The sequence below is a fragment of the Hyperolius riggenbachi genome, chromosome 9 (genome assembly GCF_040937935.1).
Source record: "Hyperolius riggenbachi isolate aHypRig1 chromosome 9, aHypRig1.pri, whole genome shotgun sequence".
NCBI lineage: Eukaryota > Metazoa > Chordata > Amphibia > Anura > Hyperoliidae > Hyperolius > Hyperolius riggenbachi.
The window spans coordinates 272,986,220-273,005,602 of record NC_090654.1 but is presented as its reverse complement, the minus strand read 5'-3'; the positions used below and the strand labels follow the sequence as shown (position 1 = coordinate 273,005,602).

Here is a 19,383-nt window from a genome sequence, read left to right as displayed (position 1 = left end):
GGAAGGTGTGAAATGGCTCTATGGTAACTGGAGGGGTAGCAGTGCTACCTACAGAGTAACCTGTTATGCTATGGAGAACCAGGACCTCTAGTATTTATTGATGGAATTAAAGGTACTTGGCCAATACTGGACTTCGGGAAGCCAGAGAAGAAGTGGTGAAGGTGAGATGTGGGTGAGGGACCAGAGGGTGTTGTGACAGAAGTGGAAGCATCTGGATGAGATGGAAGCACCTGTGATAGAAGCAGAGTGACCAGCGATATGGGGGGCCTGGGGTGGGGTTTTTATAAGAACGCCCCCAAATCCATCTCAGCGAGTCACATGCTGGACGTGTGGAGTAAACCCATCCGCTAAGAGCGTCTGGAAATGACCTAGTATGGACAAAACCACAAATGAAAAGTCAAGCAAAATAAATTAAATAAAAACGTGTAAGTGATTTATTCCATGACTATTTAATACCACCATTAATAAACCTCCAGATTTGCTGCGATTTCTTCAATCATAATAAACTCTCTGTCAGTTTTGGGAAAGGAGCTGAAGAATGAAGAGGACTTGTATGGAATGAAGACTCAGAAACTATGGAATCCATCAAATATCACCATCCATTCTCTGGCTGAGGCGGCCGATAACTGCCACAGAATGCTCAATGCAATGGGAGCGTGATCGAGCCGGGCGCACAGACGGGTCACACATGTGCAGCTGCGCACAACTCCCGGCCAAGTCGCGTGCTACCAGAGCCGCCAGCGGGAGAACAGAGGGGTTCCAACTTTTGAGATCCGCAAATGTGCAGAATGCTCCCGGGAACAGGCATGTGATCGAGCTGGGCGCACGGATGGGCAGTGTATGAGCAGTGGCACACAACTTCCGGGCATTGTGCGCGCTACCGGAGCCGCCAGCGAGAGAGCGGGGGGGGGGGGACCCAGAGGACGCCAAAGGACCTTGTGGGCTACGGGGACTGAAAGAAAGCCCAGGTAAGTTCAGTATTGCATTTTTATTTTCTGTTTGGGGTCCCCTTAAAGGACTTACGAGGCCAAAATGTCTAAAAAAAGCAAAGTACCTGTAAGCTGTTTAAATGCACGGAGGACGCCGTCCGCGCCCTCCGTGCAGTTCCGCCGGGTCCCCTTCCTGAGATCGCCCCCCGCGCCGACCCCGACCCCCCAGGCCGGGTCGGGCTCTCGTGCCGCTCTCAATATGGCCGCTTCCATTGGCCGCGGCTGCGCAGTCCGCCTGGCCGCGAGTGCGGCTGCGCAGCTCTACGGCCAACCCCCCGAACCACGCACTGTAGCGTGGATCGGAGGGGTTGGCCGTAGAGCTGCGCAGCCGCACTCGCGGCCAGGCGGACTGCGCAGCCGCGGCCAATGGAAGCGGCCATATTGAGAGCGGCACGAGAGCCCGACCCGGCCTGGGGGGTCGGGGTCGGCGCGGGGGGCGATCTCAGGAAGGGGACCCGGCGGAACTGCACGGAGGGCGCGGACGGCGTCCTCCGTGCATTTAAACAGCTTACAGGTACTTTGCTTTTTTAGACATTTTGGCCTCGTAAGTCCTTTAAGAAAGCTTAAATTGCTTTATACATTGTGTATACGTGAGCTGAAAGCAGACCTGAACTCAGAGCTTCCTCTCTGCTCTAAAAGATAAGCAACAGCATAATAACCTTTAAATGGCAACTGAAGTGATAGGAATATGGAGGCTGCCATATTTATTTCCTGTTAAACAATGCCAGTTGCCTGGCAGCTCTGTTGATCTATGTAGCCAGTGGCGTAACAATAGGCCCTGCAGCCTCTGCTCCCCCCCCTCTCCCTCACCTCGGGGCTCTCCCCTCTGCGCTCCTCTCCAGCTAGTTACAGTGTGTGGGCAGCGGGCAGATACATACCTTCTTCCGTGCGTTCCATTGCAGACTTCTCGCTCTAGCGGCTGACGTCACTTCCGGAAGTGCCGTCACTTCCGGAAGTGACATCACTTCCGGAAGTGCCGTTAGCCGCTAGAGTAAGAAGTCTGCGATGGAACGCACAGAAGAAGGTATGTATCTGCCCGCCGCTGCCCGCTGCCCACACACTGTAACTAGCTGGAGGGGAGCGCAGAGGGGAGAGCCCCGAGGTGAGGGAGAGGGGGGGAACTTCCCCTCTCCCCACCGACTGTGGCCAAGGCTTTCCCCTCATGCTGCCACCCCTCCAGCCCCCACAAAACGGCCCCGAGCGGGCCCCAGGGAGGGGGGGCCCGCTTTGAAATTCTGCAGGGGGGCCCGGTGGGGCCTAGTTACGCTCCTTGTAGCTGCCCGTCCAAGCCAATCTAAGAACTGAACAGCATAATCTATATGTTCTCTATAGTCACTGTTAAAATAAGAGAAGTTGATAGAAATTTAATGCTAGTTTTCTGTACAGAACAATATATACACCTATATAGGCCTGTTGTATGATAAGCAGAAAAGTTAGCCTGCTGTTACGTTTATTTGTGTGTAGAGTAACAGCCTGCAGCATCAGCTACAATATAGCTAGCTAAGCACAGGACATTACAGGGTTAATCTGAGTACTCCAGTCACCTGACACTCTAGTCCAATCAGAACCCAGCCTCACTCTGAGATCTTCTAGAATCTTCTATCCAGACATGCCAGCAGCCATCTTACAGACAGAATCTTCAGAGCTTATGAGAGAGACAGAGCAGAGAAACTGCCCTTAAGATCCTATGAGGCCAAAATAGGTGAGCTATCTTGTTTTATGTGTACTGATTCATGCTGCTAATGACAATGTTAGTGGTTATATGTTAGAGTCTATACTGAATACTGTTTTTGTATGTTTGCCCCTAGTTCTACCGCTTTCTACGCTTTCTATGCTTGAAATCGCTTTCTACCACTTGAAACTGCTAAGATCACATTCTACCATGTTCAGCCACCAATATTACTAAAACTGTGATCATCTTTATTCCTGATTCCCTATCCTGATGATGTTACCAATAAAGAAAGTTATTTTTGTACCAGCGGTATGTTCTTAAAGTCTTTCAAGGATCCGAGGACAGTTACAGTAGAACTATTACCCTCTGAGGAGGCGAGAAGACGCACCTCATCAGAGCTAGAGCAGAAGCCATACCAAGTGTGCCTCAGAGTGTAATTGCAAAGCCCTTAAAGTGACAGCGCACAAAAGGTCAAAAAGCACTTTAAAGCTAACCTGCCTTCCCTGTGGCCACAGAATTCACAAAACACCACAGTAGAAGCAGAAATAGAGCCAAGTATTGCACCCAAGTAGATGTATGCCTTTCCTGCGGCCTTCAGAGTCACAACATTGCCACAGTGAGAGTGCACATATCGACAGGCGCGCCAACGCACAGAGTGAAACAACCACATGCTGCAATTTACCTCGAGCAACTGCACACAATCAGAGCAACAATCCTCACAGCTGCATCTCTGCAAGTAAAGACACAGACAGTCTGCATCCTGTAAGCAACTACAAGCAAGTCAAAGTCCCTCACCTTGCATCTACATCTGTAAAGACTGATCCTTAGTGAATCCTAACTTCTGTTTCAAAAGAGACACTAATATTAAATCAGCAGTCAAGTCACTGTATCCTGCTCTTCATAATAAGGTCAGAGTTTCCTGTTTATTCCTTATTGATGATTATGTGCTGAATTTGGCACATCAAGAGACATTTGCATTATAAGGACTTTATGTGTATTTGAAAAAAGTTATTATTCCTTTGTGTTTAACTGCTATTTAACTATTTCAGGTCAAAATGTCTGTTTATAGTATTTCAATGCCATTGTTAGAGGGTGAAGAGTTAAATAGTGAGAGATATTCCTTACAGCAGAAGGTATTAGAGTTGAGGGAAACCTTAGAGACAGAGACAAATCCTGAAGAGATAGAAAGGATAAATTGTGACCTAAAAGAGTACCTGTCTAAGATAGAGAATTTAGAAGTTGAGCTTAGGGAGTCTCAGGCAGTCTCAGAACAGATAAGCCAGTTGAGACAGTCATCTCGTGAGAGAAGACCCACCCCCAAAATGCTAGAATATATGCAACAAGAGTCTGCACAAAGAGAAAGGAAATTCAACCAAATGTACATAAAATGGAAGACGCACACCAATGAGGTTCGCATAAAGCTAAAACTAGAGTGTGCAGAGGATGAATTATCCAACATGATGGATGCTGTACAGAAGCAGGAGTTAGATATGAAGACAATATATGATGAGCTAAGGTCACACACAGCACCCTCCCAGGACATTAAGATGAAGATTGACACCTGCACTGCAATAACAGCAGATTTATTAGGGCTTATGAGAATACGATCAATTGAAACCGACTTTGATGCAGAGACAGAGAGGACAAGGCTACTACAGCTTTATAAAAGGGATTATGCCAAGTCTGTATATGGATCTACAGTTTCAAGAGCAACCTCTTCCAGCAAGCATTCTAGCCACTTATCTAAGTGCACAAGTACCTCAGCCAAAAGGGTAGAAGCATCTGCACAACTTGCCGCTAAAAGAGCTGAGATTGAGATGGAAGCTGCAATTGATGCACAACGTCTACAATTAAAAAAGTTGAAAAACCAAAGAGACATTAAGGTCATGGAAGCTAAACGTAGGGTGTATGCTGAGGAGGAAATAAAGGAGAATTGTGATAGATCCAGAGCAGCACTACATGAGAGAACAGATCCCTGTCCTTCTGTCCTCACTGAGGAAAATAGAAAGAAATCTAAATCCGTGTGCAGTGAGAGAACAGATTCCTGTCGTTCTATCCCCACAAGTCATCATAGTGACCAAGAAAATGTTGCAGCTATTGCTCAAGCAATACATGAGACAATGGTTCTTACAAGACTTCCAACTCCTGAACCTACTGTATTCTCAGGAGACCCACTGAAGTTCATAGAGTGGAGTACAAGCTTTGAAGCACTTATTGCACGTCGCTGCCCCAATTCAGCAGACAAGTTGTTCTACCTACAGAAGTATGTTAGTGGAGAAGCAAAGAGTGCTCTTGAAGGTAGCTTCTACAGGAAAGATGAAGAAGCCTACAAACAAGCATGGGAAAAACTGAATGCAAGGTATGGTCATCCCTTTGTAGTACAGCGAGCCTTCAGAGAAAGACTTAACAGTTGGCCAAAGATAGGCGCTAAAGAGTATGTTAACAGAGAAAGACTTAAAGGACTTCCGAGGCCAAAGAGATGAAAAATACACAATACCTTTTATATATATGGATCCACGGAGGACGTCCAGCGCGTCCTCCTCACCGTAGCGCCGTCATTGCTGCCTTTTCCTATCACCCCCGGCTCGGCCCGACCCCACTGAACGGGTCGCATAGGGTGCCACTACTAAGATGGCCGCCGCCTTGAGCCGCGGCTGCGCAGTACGCTTTGCCCTTAGTGCGACTGCGCAGCCTTCAGCCCGCCTCCCGCAGCGTACGGATTCCGCAATGCTGCCCCAGCGTATGTCGGGCGCGCTCACATCACTGCGAGCAGTGCATGTGAGGACGCGCCCCCTTCACAGTACAGTATACGGAGACACGCTGGGGGAGCGAGCATTGCATTATACTATTGCTAGCGTGGAGAAAGTAAGTTATTAGCCTTGTCAAAGTTTGATTTGTGGGGTCTGATTTTTATTTTACTTCCATAAAAATGCCTAAAATCATGTTTTTATTTTAAAAATGTAAAGGCAAAAATTTGAGAATATTTTTAAAGGGCCCATACCCAATTCACTGTAATCATACTGATAGCTGCCTTTCTATATATACATACACATATGTGTGTGTATATATAGAAAGGCAGCTATCAGTATGATTACAGTGAATTGGGTATGGGCCCTTTAAAAATATTCTCAAATTTTTGCCTTTACATTTTTAAAATAAAAACATGATTTTAGGCATTTTTATGGAAGTAAAATAAAAATCAGACCCCACAAATCAAACTTTGACAAGGCTAATAACTTACTTTCTCCACGCTAGCAATAGTATAATGCAATGCTCGCTCCCCCAGCGTGTCTCCGTATACTGTACTGTGAAGGGGGCGCGTCCTCACATGCACTGCTCGCAGTGATGTGAGCGCGCCCGACATACGCTGGGGCAGCATTGCGGAATCCGTACGCTGCGGGAGGCGGGCTGAAGGCTGCGCAGTCGCACTAAGGGCAAAGCGTACTGCGCAGCCGCGGCTCAAGGCGGCGGCCATCTTAGTAGTGGCACCCTATGCGACCCGTTCAGTGGGGTCGGGCCGAGCCGGGGGTGATAGGAAAAGGCAGCAATGACGGCGCTACGGTGAGGAGGACGCGCTGGACGTCCTCCGTGGATCCATATATATAAAAGGTATTGTGTATTTTTCATCTCTTTGGCCTCGGAAGTCCTTTAACAGTTGGCCAAAGATAGGCGCTAAAGAGTATGTTAAGCTTAGAGAGTATGGTGACTTCCTGCAAGCATGTAGCAACGCCATTCCACACGTAAAGGGTTTGCAAGTACTGAATGACTGTGAAGAAAATCAGAAAATGTTACTTAAGCTACCTGACTGGGTGACCTCAAGATGGAATCGTCATGTAACTAAACAGTTAGACCAAGGCAAGGAGTATCCCAGCTTTGAAGAGTTTTCTTCGTTTGTCAATACAGAAGCACGCATAGCATGCAATCCAGTGTCATCCCTCCACATTCTGAAACCTTTGGAAGGAAAGCCAACAAGAGAGGTAAAGCGTGCAAAGGCAACTTCATTTGCAGTCAATGCAGTGGATAAAGGCAATGATACCAAGGAGAGTAAGCCTAAGGTCACTGATGTGAAGAACAGAGAGAAAGTACAGACGGATAGTCACACACCTCTTCAATGCATGTTCTGTGGAGAGAACCACTCCATCTACAAATGTCAACAAATGAAGGAAAGGTCTGTAGAGGAGAAGAAAAGATTCATACTGGATAACCAGCTCTGTTTTGGGTGCCTACGAAAGGGACACAGTGCTAAGGACTGTAAGAGAAGAGCCACCTGTGGCATTTGTAAAGGACGTCACCCAACCCCATTACATGAGGAGCACCCAAAGAAGGATAAAGCTTCAACACCCAGTACTCCAATTGAGGGAGAAAGCGTATCCACACTATCCTGCTGTATGGTTGAAAGTGAGAGCAAGAATACTTCAATGATCATCCCAGTGTGTATCTCATCTCCGGGTACAGAAAGTAAGGAAGTACTTGCTTATGCACTACTAGACACACAAAGCAGTAACACTTTTATTGACCAAGAGGTCTGTCAGAAATTGCAAGTAGCCATGGAGCCAGTGAAGCTTAAGCTCTCAACAATTATGGGAAAAGACTCATTGGAAGATAGTCAAAGAGTCACAGGACTAAAAGTCAAGGGACTTTGCTCAGATGTCAGAATAGATCTACCTTCGGTCTATACAAGAGACTTCATACCCCTTGATCGTGAACACATACCTACCTGTGAAACAGCTAAAAAGTGGAAGCACCTATCAGTCATCTCTCATAAAATACCCCCTCTGAAGGAGTACGGTGTTGGGCTCCTGATAGGTTATGACTGTTCTAAAGCACTGATGCCACGACAAATAATTGCAGGAGGGGATGATGAACCATATGCCATCAAAACTGATTTAGGATGGAGCATTGTCGGAGGGCCACAACAGGCTGCATGCTCAAGACAAGTAACCGGGTTATGTCATCGCATATCTGTCAAGATGTCACTAACTCCAAGTCCTGATACAGTAATCAAGATTTTTGAGTCTGACTTTGCAGACACCAGCTCAAAGGAAAGGAGCATATCTCAAGAAGATTTAAAATTCCTACACATCTTGGAAGGAGGCATTGAGCAAAACCAAAAAGGACATTTAGAGATGCCCTTACCTTTCAGAAAACGCCCTTACCTTCCAGACAACAGGAATCTCGCCTTATTGAGACTAAGACGTTTGGAGAGGAAGCTGGGAAGAGAGCCAAAATTCAAAAGTGACTATTTTAAGTTTATGGAAGGCATCATCCAAGACGGAGATGCAGAAAGAGTTGACAATCAACCAGACCTGGGAAAAGTTTGGTGCATTCCACATCAAGGTGTCTATCACTCGAAGAAACCAGACAAGATCAGAGTGGTATTTGACTGCTCAGCAAGGTATGATGGTGTTGCATTGAACGATTATCTGCTAACGGGACCAGACCTCACGAATATGCTGTCTGGAGTTCTCTGTAGATTTCGGAAATACCCTATTGCTGTCATGTGTGACATTGAAAAGATGTTCCATAGGTTTCACGTGAAAGAAGAAGATAGAGATTTCCTGAGGTTCCTATGGTGGGAGAATGGAAATACTAATACAGAGCCTGTAGAATATTGCATGAAAGTTCATCTGTTTGGAGCAGCATCATCCCCAGGTTGTGCCAATTATGGTATGAAACACCTTGCCAGTCAAAACGAAAGAAGTTATCCATCTGCAGCAAACTTCATTAAGAAAAACTTTTATGTCGACGATGGACTTATAAGCCTGGAATCTGCTGACTCAGCGATCAAATTAGTGAAAGAAACCCAAGAGTTGTGTGCAAAGGGAAATCTGCACCTTCACAAATTCATCTCAAACAACAGAGAAGTGTTGGAATCCATTTGCGAATCTGAACGTGCATCAGCAATGGAAAATGTAGACCTCAACTATGATGATCTTCCAGTCCAGAATGCACTTGGCCTGAGGTGGGATGTTGAAAAGGATGAGTTCTTCTTTAAGGTCTCAATTGAAGAGAAACCAGCAACAAGACGTAATATTCTCTCCATGGTAGCTTCTGTGTATGATCCATTGGGATTCTTAGCCCCAGTGATCCTCAGAGGAAAAGGAATACTCCAAGAGCTGTGCAGGCAGAAGCTAGGTTGGGATGACTCTATAACAGAAGAACTGAGGCCAAGGTGGGAGAGTTGGATTAAGGATTTGTCAGATCTTGAAGGGGTCAGAATACCGAGGTGCTTCGCACCCTACAACTTTGGAAAGTATGACAGAATTGAACTGCATCACTTCTCAGATGCTAGTACTTACGGTTATGGCCAATGTTCCTACATCAGGGTGATAAGAGATGAAAAGGTACATTGCTCCCTTGTCATGGCCAAGACCAGAGTTGCACCTACCAATGTTCTCACAATACCAAGACTGGAACTAGCAGCTGCTGTAGTTTCTGCTTCAATGAGCAAGTTCCTGAGAGATGAATTAGAGTTCAAAAAAGATGAAGAGTACTTTTGGACAGACTCACAGGTGGTTCTAGGCTACATAAATAATGAAGCTCGAAGATTTCATGTCTTTGTGGCGAACAGAGTTCAAAGAATTAGAGAAATTACTAATCCAGACCAGTGGTACTACATTGAGTCAGAAAATAACCCAGCTGATCATGCTTCAAGAGGTCTTAAAGTTTCAAAAATGAAGGACTCAAACTGGTTCACAGGCCCAAAGTTCCTATGGGAAAGGGAAATAGTACCCAAGAAAGGTTTCCTAGAGCTATCAATGTGTGATCCCGAAGTGAAGGCCATTCAAGCCTTAAACACAACAGCCAAGGACCAAAAATTGGCATACTCCTAGGAGAAATGTTCAAATAAACGACATAGTGATGGTCAAAGAAGAGGACATACCCAGAAATCGATGGAGAATTGCTAAAGTTCTTGAAGTTCAGAAAGACAAAGACAGATTGGTGAGAAGAGTGCAGATGGGAGATTCCAAATTAAGTAAGAGAGGAGAACGTCTCACCACTCCACTCATACTAGAACGTCCTATCCAAAAACTGGTTGTACTTATCGAGAATAATAAAGGACATTCCAAAATGCCTAGCAAAAAGGAAGAAGTAAAATTCCCTTAATTTATGCAACCCAACTCAACAATTAAAGCATAAATTAGAGGTAATTTGGTGGGAGTGTAGCTGCCCGTCCAAGCCAATCTAAGAACTGAACAGCATAATCTATATGTTCTCTATAGTCACTGTTAAAATAAGAGAAGTTGATAGAAATTTAATGCTAGTTTTCTGTACAGAACAATATATACACCTATATAGGCCTGTTGTATGATAAGCAGAAAAGTTAGCCTGCTGTTACGTTTATTTGTGTGCAGGGCCGGATTTCTGGCAAGGCCACATAGGCCATGGCCTAGGGCACCAGAAATTTAGGGGCGGCTCAGTGAGGGACAGTAAAGCTGTTCTATGCAGCCATCCCTATCTGCAAGGACTGCTTTAACCTTTGAACTCTCTGTCCTGTGTACTTGTGTCGTCCCTGCAAGACCTGTAAGCTCTATACTGCAGGTACACTTCAGCCTAACTCTCATGGTGACACAATGGGTCCATCATTAATGAGATGGCAAACATAACGTAAAAGTTCTTAAGGAAAATATAACTTATAATTTATACGTGTATTACTGAAATAGTTATTGTCTGTGACATCCAATGATGTAAGTACAATTCTCATTGGGGCACACAGAGATAATAACCATACAGACGGTATAGTTGGCCTTGGGCGGTAAAAAATACAAATCCGGCCCTGTTTGTGTGTAGAGTAACAGCCTGCAGCATCAGCTACAATATAGCTAGCTAAGCACAGGACATTACAGGGTTAATCTGAGTACTCCAGTCACCTGACACTCTAGTCCAATCAGAACCCAGCCTCACTCTGAGATCTTCTAGAATCTTCTATCCAGACATGCCAGCAGCCATCTTACAGACAGAATCTTCAGAGCTTATGAGAGAGACAGAGCAGAGAAACTGCCCTTAAGATCCTATGAGGCCAAAATAGGTGAGCTATCTTGTTTTATGTGTACTGATTCATGCTGCTAATGACAATGTTAGTGGTTATATGTTAGAGTCTATACTGAATACTGTTTTTGTATGTTTGCCCCTAGTTCTACCGCTTTCTACTCTTTCTATGCTTGAAATCGCTTTCTACCACTTGAAACTGCTAAGATCACATTCTACCATGTTCAGCCACCAATATTACTAAAACTGTGATCATCTTTATTCCTGATTCCCTATCCTGATGATGTTACCAATAAAGAAAGTTATTTTTGTACCAGCGGTATGTTCTTAAAGTCTTTCAAGGATCCGAGGACAGTTACACTCCTGTATGTAGCTACAACAGTGTCTGAATCACACCAGACACAAGCATGCAGCTAATCCAGTCACATCTGACAATAATGTCAGAAACACCTGATCTGCTGCATGCTTGTTCAGGGTCTATGGCTAAAAGGATTAGAGGCAGAGGGTCAGCAGGACAGCCAGGCAACTGGTATTGCTTAAAAGGAAATAAATATGGCAGCCTCCATATACCTCTCATTTCAGTTATCCTAAAGAAAAAAAAAATTCTTTGTTACAGCTGATAGAAATCCTGCAATAAATGTGCACTGTTTCTACTTTCTGATTCATGGAAGCAGACATATGGTTAGCCTCCTGTGCTATCAAATGAACTTATCTGCCTTATCTGCCGTGGCAGCCAGCTGACACAGTTGAGAGATCAAATTACACTTGTGATCAGTCACAGATGAGGGGGAATTAGACAGGTTAAACTCTCTAAATACATACAGGGTGCATTTCTCTGTTTTCCTTCTGTCCTGTGCAAGAGTTCAGGTCCACTCGACGTCATGTTTCTTTTTCTAAACAAAGGTGGAGAGTTTATTTTATTAACCCCACAAGACATGGCACACAGCAGGGTGTGTAGATACACCTGGAATATAAGCAAACAGTATCTAAGAGACAATTGTGACGCTCCGTCCAACCAGATGAGCACAAGCCAAAGGATTATTCCAACCCTAATGATGCTAATAAACCACAGTTTATAGGAATGACACATACAAAGGCAACTCTATGTACACATTATTTTACACAATAACTGTCATGAAGAACATCTGACACTTTGTAATGACTGCCATGTCATAAAGCTGGTGGAAATACTTAGATACAAATATGGCTTCCCCCACCCTTCAAGCACAAGCTACTTTGTACTGTTTAAAGGACATCCGAGGTGAGCAAAGCATACAGGGCCGGGCCGAGGCATAGGCTGGAGAGGCTCCAGCCTCAGGGTGCAGTGTAGGAGGGGCGCACAATTCATTCAGCTGTCATTCCTAATTGTGTATGAAGCAGAAAGAAACAAGAAAAGGGGATACATAGCAGTGACTGCAAGCCAGATAACTAGATATTAAGGTGTTGGGGAGGTTGTGGGCCCTGTGGCCCTCTTAGTCTAATAGCAATCAGTGTGTGACGGCTGAGGTGGGAGGGATGGGGGGGGCGCACTTTGGTGTCTCAGCCTTGGGTGCTGGAGGACCTTGTCCCTGCTCTGAAAGCATATAAGGCTTCACCATACGTGTCTTAAGAGGGACACTTAAGACACACCCCTGCCACGCCCTTAACCTTTTGTGGACCGCCGCATGTAAATCCTACAACCCGGAACTTAGCATCAGTACGAGCGGGGATGACGGCCAGAGCGGAGGGGTCCACAGCTGCTCTCGCTGGAGCCTGGGAGGTAAGTAAAGGCTGCTGGCCACAAGGGGGACACCTGGCTACACCCTGGACACCATGTCCACCTAGCCCTACCAGGGATACGGCTGCTTGACCCCCCCCAACACACCCCACCTCCTTGCAAAAATCACATGGTTCGTTAGGGAGGTTAGGCGGCCGGTCCCAAAAGGGTTAATCACACCCTTGCCACACCCATAACCACGCCCCCACCACACCCCTAGTCACACATACCATAAAGATTTCATAAGAAAAATGTGTCCTTTCTATCCTGGTTCATTTCCTTCATAATTAAGGGCTCGTTTCCACTATTGCGGTACGGAATCGCCGCATATCACCGCTGACGAAAATCGCATGCGGATGCGATTCCGCATGCGTTTTTTGCCGCGATTTCGCATAGGCAGGCTATATGCAATTTTAACTATGTCACTGCCTGTGTCAATTTACATTACTTTCAATGGGAAATCGCACGCAAAATCGTGGGGAAAAACGCATGCAAAAAATGCATGCGATTTCCCTATTAAATACATTGCCTGCGATTCGCCTGCATTCCACACGCAAGCGAATTCTGCGGGCTCTGCCGTGCAGAAAAATCCTGCACAGAAACAGGCTGAAGAAAACTGACAAGTGGAAACAGGGCCATCCACTTGTATTGGTTATGCGAATCCACATGCGGATTCGCTCTAGTGGAAACAGCCCCTAACACTTGAAAATAAGAAATACATCAATTTAAACTATGGGACTAAAGTTTAGAGTAAATTAAACACATTTTCAGTAGAAAAATACATATATTTACATAGATCAAAAATGAGCAAGAAAGAGGGACAGAGGGATTGGGTTCCCTCCAAAAGAGGGATAGTTGGGAGCCATGCTTTACTTACCTGGGGCTTCTACCCACCCTTAGAATTCTCTCTGGTCCAACGCAGCAGTTCCATCCTCCTCCAGGGTGCCTCTGCCAGACCCAGCTGGGACAGCAATCCCATCTTACGGGTCTGACAGCGTAACCATGGAGGAAGACTGAACTACAGTGTGGGACAGAGATGGGACAAGGTCCCCCAGCACCCAAGGCAGAGACACCAAAGTACCCCTCCATCTCTCCCACCCCAGCCGTCACACACTGATTGATTGCTATTAGACTAAGAGGCGCCCCAGGGGGCTGCCAGCGGGGGACTGGAGCAGCAGTGAGTGACTACGAGGGCACAGGATGGCTGCATTGGGCTGGTAGAAGCCCCAGGTAAGTGAAACTCGTTTTTTTATTTTGCTTGGACCTTCCCTTTAAAACGTCCTGGAGCTGTTTAGAGCCTCCAACAGGATGCTATATAAATAGTAAATAATCATTAGTGTAATATAGTGTAAAAACTTGTCTACTGAGGGGCGTAGCAATAGCCATAGCAGCTGCTATAGGGCCCTGGAACAGAGGGGGTCCAGTGGGTACTTAATGTATTCACCATTAACTTTCATATGTTCTTCTACCCTCTGACTCTGTCTCAGTGCCCATGAACTATGTGCAGTGTAAATTGCATGAGAATGTATATTACCCAATTTACTCCTATCCATAGGGTAGAGGCAGGTCACATTACTTACGAGTGCCTCCATCTGAGGGCCCCATGAAAGTCTTGCTATGGGGCCCGATGATCTCTAGCTACGCCACTTTGTCTACCCTCCAACTTGAACGCTTTCAGTCTTGGTCGTCGTCAGGGGTATTGCTGAATCATGTATAGCAACCGTTCAATATTAAAATACTATATTTTATAATCAACTAAAACAATTACTTACATTATACACTCACCTAAAGGATTATTAGGAACACCTGTTCAATTTCTCATTAATGCAGTTATCTAATCAACCAATCACATGGCAGGGGATGTTTTCTTGGCACATTTTAGGCCCCTTAGTGCCAATTGGGCATCGTTTAACCTGCCTGGGGTTTTTTGCTATTTTTTTTTTTTTTATCATGTAGCTAGCATAGCGCTAGCTACATGATTCCCCCCTCCCTGCGGCGTCCCTCCCACCCCTCTGATCGCCGCCGGCTAAATCACCCCTCCGGAAAACCCGTTCTGAACGGGATTTCCAGGAGGGCTTTCCCCGTCGCCATGGTGACGACCGTCGTGACGTCATGGACGTCATAGGGAGTCCCGATCCACCCCTCAGCGCTGCCTGGCACTGATTGGCCAGGCAGCGCACGGGGTCTGGGGGGGGGGCCTGCATCGCGGCAGGTAGCGGCGGATCTGCGGCGGCGATCAGTCACAACACGCAGCAAGCAGAGTGCTTGCTGCGTGTTTTTAAAAATAAATTATTCAAATCGGCCCAGCGGGGCCTGAGCGGCAACCTCCGGCGTCTCTAGACGAGCCTAGCTCGTCCAGAACACCAGGGAGGTTAAATGCCACGGGCTACCTGAGCGTTGTTTCTGACCATGTCCATCCCTTCATGACCACCATGTACCCATCCTCTGATGGCTACTTCCAGCAGGATAATGCACCAATGTCACAAAGCTCAAATCATTTCAAATTGGTTTCTGGAACATGACACTGAGTTCACTGTACTAAAATGGCCCCCACAGTCACCAGATCTCAACCCTATAGAGCAGCGTTGGCGAACCTATGGCACGCGTGCCAGGCCCAACACGCGTAGCCTAATCTGCTGGCACGCCAAGGCTGCTTATGAACTGGCTGCAGCGTCTACTAGATGCCGCCGCGCCAGTTCATAGCCCGCAGCCCCACAGTCTCCCAGGAGGCAGAGCAGGGCTACGGGAACATGGCGTCCGTAGCCCTGTACTGGAGACTATTTGTGTCTCCAGTACAGGGCTTCGGGCACCATCTTCCCGTAGCCCTGCACTCTGCCTGTCAGCGCGGGAGACTGCAGGAGGATCGTCCAGGGGAGATGCACGCCAGAGCCCGGCCGAGAGAGAAGACTTCTGTCAGGTGAGTACATTACTTTTTTTGCAGGTGAAATACGGCCCACTGTGTTATTTTCTGCTAAAATGTTTCCCACATTGCATGCATTTTCTGGTGAAATGTGTCCCTCTGCATTTATTTTCTGGTGAGATGCGATCCACTGTTTATTTTCTGCTGAAATGTGGCCCACATTGCATGTTTTTCTGCTGAAATGTTACCAACATTGCGTTATTTCTGCTGAAATGTTGCCCAAATTGCGTTTATTTTCTGGTGTCTGGGGTAACTGTTGCTGCATTTATTATTTAATGGTCATAGTTGGCTATATTTGCTGCTTTGGGGTTACGGCGGGTATACTAATAAATAGCATCACACAGTTTCTGCACACCCATGATGCGAATCCTCGTTTCACCACATCACGGCGGAAACACTGCTTTCTTATGCCTCGCTGTTACAACATTACGTTAGCTCCGCCCATACAATGTCATGGCCACGCCCATTTTGGCGCAACCCCCCCCCCCATTGGCACTAGGTGATAAATAAGTCGATGTTAGGTCGCAGTTTGGTCTGAAAGGTTAGCCATCACTGCTATAGAGCATTTTTGGGATGTGATGGAGCTTCGTGTCCTGGATGTGCATTCCACAAATCTCCATCAACTGCAAGATGCTATCCTATCAATACGGGCCAACATTTCTAAAGAATGCTTTCAGCACCTTGTTGAATCAATGCCACGTAGAATTAAGGCAGTTCTGAAGGTGGAAGGTGGTCAAACACCGTATTAGTATGGTGTTCCTAATAATCCTTTAGGTGAGTGTATATTAGTAATGAATACGTGATAAAGAAAAATATATTTCAAACAACTCATTATGCATTCCCTCTACACAGACAATCGATTCCCTTTAATTAAAGGCAACTTATAACAAACACGGCCTCTGTGGTCTTAATTTGAACATGACAAAAGCTCTGCAGCCGGCTTATAACCCTGACAACAGCCAGACGACAGTTATTATCCTGGAAACGACGGCCTGGAGAGAAGACGGGAAGGAGAATTATTACATTAAAATAATACGCAAGATGGCGGCGGGGTGACCAGCGTGGCCAATACATCTTTGGCCATTATTCATTTTCGATAAATCCAATACGAGGAGCCATCCAACATGTTTTTAAACTTGTGTTTATTTTGCGTGTTACGCCACAGTACAGTACGTGTTACAGGGTACAACCATTTCCTCAGGCGAATATGGTGAACCACCAAAGGTAAGTAACAAACCAGGTAAAATTTGCCTGTATTAAAGTGAACTTGAGGTGAGAGGGATATGGAGGCTGCCATATTTATTTCCTTTCCAACAATACCAGTTACCTGGCTGTCCTGCTGATCTTCTGGCATCAGTAGTGTCACAACCCTGAAACAAGCATGCAGCTGATCCAGTCAGACTTAAGTCAGAAACATCAGGTCTGTTGCATGCTTGTTCAGGGTCTGTGGCTAAGAGTATCAGAGGCAGAGGATCAGGAGTACAGCCAGGCAACTTGCATTGTTCCCTGACAGTATTGCTTTGCTTGGTCCATTATTAGTCTTGCCTTTTCTAGTGGGTGTCCCCAGTGATCACATTCAGGGCCAGACTTCTGCATTAGCCCACACAGGCTGTGGCCTAAGGTGTCTCCTGCCCAACAGGTAGCTGGCCATTAAGGAGGGGATGATGCATAGGGAAGAGGGATGTTGAATACTGGAAGCAAGGAACATAGGAGCTGCAAGGAGAGGGAGCATGTGTGTGTGGAGTTACACATGAACAGGAAGGCTGCACATGGAATGGGTAGGGGATGCTGCACACATAAGGGTTGGTTTCTATGAACAGGTGAGAGATGGGACACATGGGACGAGAATCTCAAGAAAGTTGGCTCAGGAATAAAAGCGTAAATCCAGCTTTGGTCAAGTAAGGTGTCAAAAGGGGTCCACAAGCATGAACGGTGTTGGTCGGTGCAGTAGCGTCACTGGGGAATGTGGTAGGTGCGGACCGCACCAGGTGTCACCAGCAAAGAGGGTGACATCAAGCTCCAGGCTAAGGGACAGTGGGGTAAGGCTATGTAATCAAACCAAATGTATTATTGGTTGTGTTTAGCCTGGTGAAGTTGGAGGTTCATGGGGTGACACCTTGAGTTTCCGCACCGGGTGACACCAACCCTAGTGACGCCTCTGGGTCGGTGTGTCCTAACCGATGGTCATAATAAACACATGATAGAGCAGGTGGTGTATAGCCTGGGATTTTGGGGATACAAAAGCATAATACTATCTGACCCAACAGCTGGATTGCCCAGTATTTAGGCTGCTGGTCACCTGTCTATGGAAGATTATGATGAGAAACAGAAATATGATGGGTTCCACGGGACACCTTTTTTGTGTTCTAGAGTTAGAAGAAATGTTTTAACTCCCACAAAATGAATTCCTCTGGTATAGATAGAACTGAGCACATTTCTCAGTAAGGGTGACCAAAGATTCAATAAGGACATGTTGGATGGATGAAAACATTCACAGAAACAATCACAGAATTACATTGTAAATATTTAAATCCCCCAAGGAAGTAGAAATGGATGAATGGATCAGTTTTAGATAAAGGACAGTTTACCAAATGTTCTATTAGTTTCTCTCCATCACTTAAAATACCCCTGAACTGAGAGGGGGTTTGTTTGCTGTCCGTTCCGTTTTGTGGATGGTGCTGGGACATATGTCACCGCACCATGCTCTCATTCAAGTTTCCCCAGGGGCCCTGCTCTAGTCAGCCGAAATCTTCGACTAACTAGAACATCGAATATGGGCCGGGAAGAAGTGGCAGTTATCCTCCCTGGGAACACCCCCGACCACACCCCCTTGTACTGCCATATATTGACTGACCAGTAAAAAAAAATCCACTGCACAACTTGCCTACACCAGGCTCCCTTCGCTGTCCGCCCTGTCAGCTCTCCCATCCCCCAGCTGACAGGGCAGAATTGAGCGAAAGTATCCCGCAGTAGGTTTTTTATGCGGTGTCTTTTTTTTTTTTTTTTAACAGGTTAGTCAACATATGGTTCAGGAGTACTTTATTAAAGGCACGTTCAGACCAGGGCTGTGGAGTCAGAGTTGGAGCAATTTTTGGATACCTGGAGTTGGAGTCGGTGGTTTCATAAATTGAGAAGTCAGAGTTGGACGATTTTTGGCCTCACTCCATAGCCATGCAAGGGCTGTGGAGTAGGAGTCAGAGTCTGAGAAATTTTGGGTACCTGGAGACGGATTTGGAGTCTGAGCCGGTGGTTTCATAACCTGAGGAGTCGGAGTTGTAATCGGATTATTTTTGTACCAACTCCACAGCCCTGGTTCAGACAGGTATCTGGACCAGCCACCTGAAGTCTTGCTACAATGCTTTTCTGCGGTGTTCCACTGTTCGATGCAGTGCAAGGCTATGGGCCGGCCATCAGCCAACGCTCCTACCCCAGCTCCAATTGACCTAGATCATCCATCCTGTCCAATCGACACCTTGAATCAATTTTTGGTCAAAATTGACTGACAGTCAACGAATCAGAAATATTGGGGGAGTCAATCCCTTGCAGACTGATCGATTTTGGGGGGAATCGAATTAGAAAATCGTTGAGTGTATGGGCAACTTTACACCTGGTGCATCTGATGCAATTATTTCCCCATCAGATTGAGATTGACATGTAATTTCTAGCATGTCCGATCTGCTTCTGATAGAGGCTGGGATCGATTTTGAGATCAGTACTGTACAAAATCGATGCCCTTCTTGATTAGGAAGCAGACCGGACATGCCGCAAATTATTGAGTGATGGGAAATTTCCCATCGATCTGATGGGAAGATTGTATTTTGTGTACCCAAGCCTTGTGCCCTTATTCAATTCACTTTTATTCGTACATTTTCTCCTAGGAGATAATTTTTCATCTTCCGTTTAAAATAACTTTTCAACACTCTGTACTTTTTGGTACTTTTTTTTTCAATTGCAGTTAGGTACATAAATATTTGGACAGAGACAACTTTTGGGGTAATTTTGGTTCTGTACATTATTAACACAATGAATTTTAAATGAAACAAGATGCAGTTGAAGT

The 19,383-nt window shown here is 45.9% G+C and overlaps 2 protein-coding genes and 1 long non-coding RNA gene across 3 annotated transcripts in view; 2 read left to right on the top strand and 1 right to left on the bottom strand.

Moving 5' to 3' along the window:
• The window catches only part of DGLUCY (D-glutamate cyclase), a 168,288-nt gene that overhangs the window by 41,933 nt on the left and 106,972 nt on the right, over positions 1 to 19,383 (bottom strand). The gene's annotated exons all lie outside the window — the stretch shown is intronic.
• Positions 2,283 to 2,964, top strand: LOC137532105 (uncharacterized). The gene is made up of 2 exons (XR_011023858.1): positions 2,283 to 2,691; positions 2,798 to 2,964. It is a non-coding gene; the product is annotated as an uncharacterized lncRNA (long non-coding RNA).
• The window catches only part of GPR68 (G protein-coupled receptor 68), a 53,913-nt gene continuing 44,972 nt past the window's right edge, over positions 10,443 to 19,383 (top strand). Inside the window, exon 1 of the mRNA XM_068254595.1 lies at positions 10,443 to 10,690. The gene's annotated coding sequence lies outside the window, so the exon portion shown is untranslated. The remainder of the gene's footprint in view (positions 10,691 to 19,383) is intronic.